The following is a 6541-nucleotide window of genomic DNA, read 5'->3' as shown; positions in this document are numbered from 1 at the left end:
TATATCCCTTATGAATATATAAGCAAAAATCTCAGCAAAATACTAGCAATACTAGCAAAATACTAGCAGCAATATTGTATAATCAAAGGATTGTAAACTATCACCCTGTGAGATTTATCCCCAAAATGCAAGGGTGGCTCAATATATAAAAAATCAATCAGTGTAATACACTGTCACAGTAAAATGAATAAGCACGTGATTATTTCAATTGATGCAGACAAAATGTTGATGACATATAACACCTTTCTATAATAAAAATACTCAATAAACTAGGCATAGAAGGGAACTTCTGCAACATGACAAAGGGATGTATAAAAAACCAACAGTTAATATCATGATCAATGATGAAACACTGAAAGCTGTTTTCCTAACATCTAGAACAAGACAAGGATGGTGTATTTGCCACTTGTATTCAACGCAGCACTGGCAGTTCTAGCCAGAGCAATTAGGCAAGACAAAGAAATAAAAAGCATCTAAATTAGAAATAAAAAATAGGAGTAAAATTATATCTACACATGATCATAGGTGTATAAAGCTCCAAACAAAACACAAAACCATTTATAACTAATAAAAGAGGCAGGATCCAAAACAAACATAGGCAAAGGAGCTATATTTCTGTATAGTTGTAAAGAACTATGAAAACATTTTTAAAAATTCCATTTATAATAGCATCAAAGAATAAGTTATTCAGGCATAAATCTAACCATGATGGTATACACAAAACTTTGCTGAAAAAAACTAAAGAGAGTGGAAATAACTGGAAAGACATTCTGCGTTCATGGGTTGTAAGACAATATTGTTAAGATGACAATACCATCTAAAGTAATCTACAGATTCAATGCAGTACCATCAAAATTCCAAAGGCATTTTTGCAGAAACAGAGAAACTTATTCTAAAATCATGCAAAAACTCAAAGGATCTGACAGACAAAACAGTCTTGAAAAAGAATATTGGAAAACTCACATTTTTCAGTTTCACAGCCTACTACAAATCTACAGTAGTTAAGAGAGTGTGGTACTGGCATAAGACCAATAAACTTTTAGACCAATAGAATAGAACAGATTTGAGATCCTACAAATTAGTGCTCACATATACGGTCAATGACTGTTCAACAAGGTGGCCAAGTCTAGTCAAGGGAGGAAAGAACAGTCTCTTCAACAGCTGGATGTCAGTGCACAAGAGAGAAGTTAGACCCCTACCTTGCAGTATACACAAAAATTAATTTTAAATTAATAAAAGACTTAAATTTAAGGACTAAAAATATGTAACTCTTAGAAGAAAACACAAGGTAAACCTTTATGACCTCTGAGTTTTAAGTGTATTTTGAAATATGACAGAAAAGCACAGATAACAAAATAAAATACATGTAAATTAGATTTAATCAAAATCTAATTTTGATCGCCCGCGCGCCCAGCCTGAGGGCCCCCACGCCGTGCCTCCCGCCCACTCCTCCACCTGAGGGAGATCGGGGCCGCTGGCACGGGCACCCGGCAGTCACCCCATGCGGAGTTGAGCGGCGGGTTCTCAGTTCTCGCTCCTGTGCAGCCGCTGCCGCTGGGCAGAATGCCTGGTTTGGCCACAGCCACTGGGAAACCTGGCCCTGGTTCTGCGATGCTGGGAGCGCGAGGGGCTCGGGGGTTGTCAGGCAGCTGCTGCCTGCACACAGAGAGCGACTGCTGCTTGGGCGCCCAGGCGGCGGGGAATGGTCTGGGTGGCCTCTGGAATGCGTACGCTCCAGGACTGAGGACCCCCCTGGTGGTGCCACCTGCCCCGCTGCTGGGCGCCTCCCTGCACCTGCGCCGGCGCTGGGTCTTCGCGAGGGCGGAGCTGCTTTCTTCTCAGCACAGACCTGGAGAACATCGCGAGGGCGGAGCGGAGTTCTCCTCTGCACATACTTGGGAGATACAGCGAAGGCGGAGCGGTGTTCTCCTCAGCACAGATATGGGCGGGCGGGCCGGGGGCACCGCGAGGGCGGAGCTGCGTTCTGCTCAGCACAGACCTTGGGGGCACTGCCTCGCTTTGGGACAACTCGGGGCCGCATCGACGGTGAATAAAACCCTTCTTGTTTGTAGCCCTGAATAATCAGCGTCAGAGACCAGTTAGAAGGGTTCAGTATGGAAAACGGGAAACCAAAAGCCCCTCTGAATCCTGCCCACCGAGATTCTCCCCAGCCAAGGCGAGGCGGCCGCAGTGCGAGATCCACACCGCTGCCTCGGAAGACAAATGCAGCATTCTTAATGCAGACATGACACCCAAAATATGACACCCCTATTCCTCATGTAACAAGCACCTGTAATGCTAATGCACTGCCTCAATACAAAAATATTAATATAAGATCCGCAATCCCCTCGCTGCCGTGCAGTCCTAAGACAGCAGTCATAATAATCAACATTGAAATAGTGAATACAAACGTAGTAACGAACCTAGGGTTAAGGTTGGTGTTAGGGTTAGGGGTTAGGGGTTAAGTTTAGGGTTAGGGGTTGGAGATAGGGGTTGGGGTCAGAGTTAGGGGTTAGGAGTCAACGTTTAGAGTTAGGGGTTAAGAGAGGTTAGGGGTTAGGGATTAGGAGTTAGGGTTAGGTTAGGGTGAGGATAAGGGTTGTGGTTAGGGGTTAGGGTTAAGGGTTAGGGATAGGGGTTAGGGTTAGGGTCAGTGATTAGGGGTCAGGGTCAGGGGTCCCACTCTGTGGGTTGGCTATTTACTCTGCTGACTGCTCCCTTTGCCATGCAAGAGCTCTTTAGTTTTATTAAGTCCCAGTTATTTATCTTTGTTTTTATTACATTTGCATTTGGGTTCTTGGTCTTGAAATCCTTTCCTATGCCAATGTCTAGAAGGGTTTATCCCGTGTTATCTTCTAGAATTTTTATAGTTCAGGCATTGGGTTTAAGTTCTTAATCTACCTTGAGTAGATTTTTGTATAAGGTGAGAGATGAGAATGCAGTTTTATTCCCCTACATGTGGCTCGCCAATTATCCCGACATCATGTGTTGAAAAGGGTGTCCGTTCCCCACTTTACGTTTTTGTTTACTTTGTCGAAGATCAGTTGGCTGATTATACTTAGGCATATGTCTAAACAAGACATGTATAAATCTGTATGCAGAAAATCATGAAACACTATTGCAGGAAAATAAAGAACACTTAAATGAAGGGACTTGTTATATTAATGAACTGGAAAACTCAATGAGATAAAGACAGATCTACTGATTTAACATAATGTCAATGAAAATGCCAGCTGAATTTTTGGTAGATATAAATAAGCCGATTCTAATATGCATATGGAAAGGCAAAGGAACCAGAATAGCTAAAAACAATTTTGGAAAAAAAAGAATAAATTTGGAGGAATCAAACTATCCTTTCTTAAGATTTACTATCAAGCTACAGTAAAAATGATATCTTGGTAGTGGTGAAGAGAGACACACATAGATCAATTTAGCAGAACTTGGTACAAAAATAAACCCAAATAAGTAGTGTTGGGATGGTTGGTCATTCATATGTAAAGAAATAAACCCCAACTTAACCATCGCATATTGTTAAAATGTTAACTCACAATGGATCACAGATTTAAGTGTAAAACCATAAAACTGCTAGAACAAGAGAAAATCTTCATGACCTGGGGCTAGGCAGACTTCTTAGATATGACATCAAAAGCACAATTCAAAAAAGATAACATTGATAAATCAGATGTCATTAAAATTAGAAATTTTGTTCTGCAAAAGACACTATTAAGAGAATGAAAAGAAAAGCTGCAGGCTGAGAAGAAACATTTGCAAATCACTCATCCAACAAAGGACTTATAGTCAGAATATAGTCAGCTCTCAAAAATCAACAATAGGAAAAATATAACCCATTGTAAAACTGGGCAAAGCATGCATACAGACACTTCCGCAAGGAAGATATAAGGATGGCAAAGAAACAACAACAAAAAAGTAATATCTGCTGACCACCATTAGCCATTAGGGAAATGTAAATTAAACTCACAATGCTTAGAATGGCTAAAATAAAAAAATAAGGAAAATACTAAGTGCTGATGAAGATGTAAATAAACTGGAAATTTCTACATCATTGGTGAGAATGCAAAATGGTACAGTTACTAGAGTTTGGCAGTTTCTTATAAAGTTAAACATGCATTTCCCATATGACCCAGTAACCCTACTCCTGGCTTCGTATCCTACAGAAATAAGCAAAAAAAACCTTACATGAATGTTTATATCAGCTCTATTCAGAAATGCCAAAAAGTGGGGGAAAATGTCGATCAGCCAGTGAGTAGATGAACTATGATATATCCATAAACTGGATACTTCTGTTAACCAGAAGTAAACAGAAATGAAGCATTGATACGTATAACAACTTGGATGAATGTCAAGAGCAATTTGCTATGTAAAAGAATCCGGTCTCAATCTTACATATAGCGTCAGTCCATTTATATGACATTCTCGAAAAGACAAAGCTATAGAGTTTTAGTGCTTATGGTAGTTGCCAGTGGTTACAGGTATGGTGAGGGGTAATTATGAGGGAAGACATGAGCAGAGTTTTTGGGGTAATGGAAATGTTCTTTTTCTGACTATGATAGTCGTTACACAAACTATGCCTGTGTTGTAAAGAATTGTACCCCAAAAATAACAAAATAGTCAATTTTACTGTGGAAACAATTTTTAAAAACCTGTTTTAAAAACCTGGAATCAGAATCTCAGTTATAAGGCATGGTCTATCAATGTTGCTATCATTTCTAACAACTTGTTTCTTAGGAATCTTTTTTAGATTATCAAAACATAACCAATCATTGCTCTTCAACTCTTCAATATTCTGAAATAGTTGGTGGATTATATAACCTACCAATATTAAGTGAGATTAAGGAATCTATCCAGGGGTTATTTCTATTCTATTTTGATACCTAGCTCCAATTCTACACTGCAAATCCTTGATGCCAGCTGTCTGTTGAGTAGCTACTCTAACCATAAACACTTAACAACTTTGTACGATGTGCTGGACACATAGAGAAAAATATGACATGGTCCCAGAAATAGAAGAACTTTCAGAGTATGAATTTAGATAAAGAGAAATAAGAAACAAGGAGCTATAAAACTTAAGCAAGGCAAACTCTACACTGGAACAAAAAATTCATCACCATCCTTCTCCAAGGTAAAACTCTCTTGCGTCCCCTAGCGTCCTCAAGTAAGGACCATTCTGTAAGCTGCAACGAATGAAAACCTTAGAGTAGCTGCTGGCATTTCCCTTTCACGGTCTTGGATACAAGCAATTTATGATCATCAATGTTTGACAATTATGACAATCAGTCAAACAATATTATTCTAAGTCAATGTTAGAGATTTGGTTTAAAATACTGAAACAAAAAAAAGGGGCAGAGAGTTGATCAGAGACTGGCAAATATTAACAAAGCTTGAAGCTGGGAGATGCTTCCACAGAATTATTTTAGTCATATTACATTTGGCTATGCTTATACATTTCCATAGTAAAAACTTAAGGGAAAAATAAAAGCTATGAAGCCTATTTGGTTAAACACGGGTAAAAATCCAAAAAGAAGTCTACTGGAAGAGGAAAATATTGAATTAATATTGTTATTGTTATATCTTGTGGTTAGCATAATTAAATTTTTTCTTTTAATCTTTCTATACTTTCTTAATCTTTTACAATATGCAATCATTTATATAATCAGAATATGAACTGTAAATATTTCAAATAAAATTAAATTACAGATAACTAAAAAAAAATAAAAAATTCAAAGCTCATTAATCTCGCTTTTACTGTCCTCTAGAAAAATCCAAACATGTCTTCTGAACCTGACACTAAACACATCAAGAACTAAGGCAATGGATGGAAACTATCTGAATTCAAATCCCAGCTCAGGCTCTTACCACCTGGGTGACCTAAAGGTAAACCACCTATGCTGTGTGACTGTTTGATTATCTTTAAGATGGGAATGGTGGCACCCAACCCAGCCTCAAAGGGCTCTTGTGAGGATTAAATATGTTAATTAATATCAAACGCTTAGAATGAACAGCACTCAATGTTTAAATACTATCGTTATTACTCATGCCCAAGTACTCCCTCATCCATTTCTGCATTTATTGAACAAATATCAGGGTATCTTCGAGCAGAATTTGCTAATGAATGAAGGAAATATCGTCTCCCCTGGGAAGAAAGGATGATAAGTACTACTCAAGTGAGACTCCACTGCCAAGTGCCAAAGGGTCATTCCCTCCTTCTCCCTGCAGCCTTTTACAAGAAGTCAAGGCTAAAGAAGGAAAGGAGGATGGAAGAAATCAGAACTCCTGCATGAATTACAGTGGACTGCCCAGACAGCCCGGAGTGATCCTCTCCTAAAGAAAAATCTCTCAGTGATCAGAAAAGGGCCAGGGATACTCTCCAGCTGGAGCTCTGACCCCATCCTGGGTTCACAGAAGCTTTCAGGGAACTGAGTCCTTCTCAGAAAATTAAAAACTGCTAAAAACAAGAGGTCCATCTTCTACCACCTGTCAGGCTCTGTTCCAAATCTTTTTATTTAACTCTCAAAAGAACTCC

Source organism: Pongo abelii, chromosome 12 (assembly GCF_028885655.2).
Source record: "Pongo abelii isolate AG06213 chromosome 12, NHGRI_mPonAbe1-v2.0_pri, whole genome shotgun sequence".
Taxonomy (NCBI): Eukaryota; Metazoa; Chordata; class Mammalia; order Primates; family Hominidae; genus Pongo; species Pongo abelii.
Note: the sequence above shows the minus strand (reverse complement) of the source record.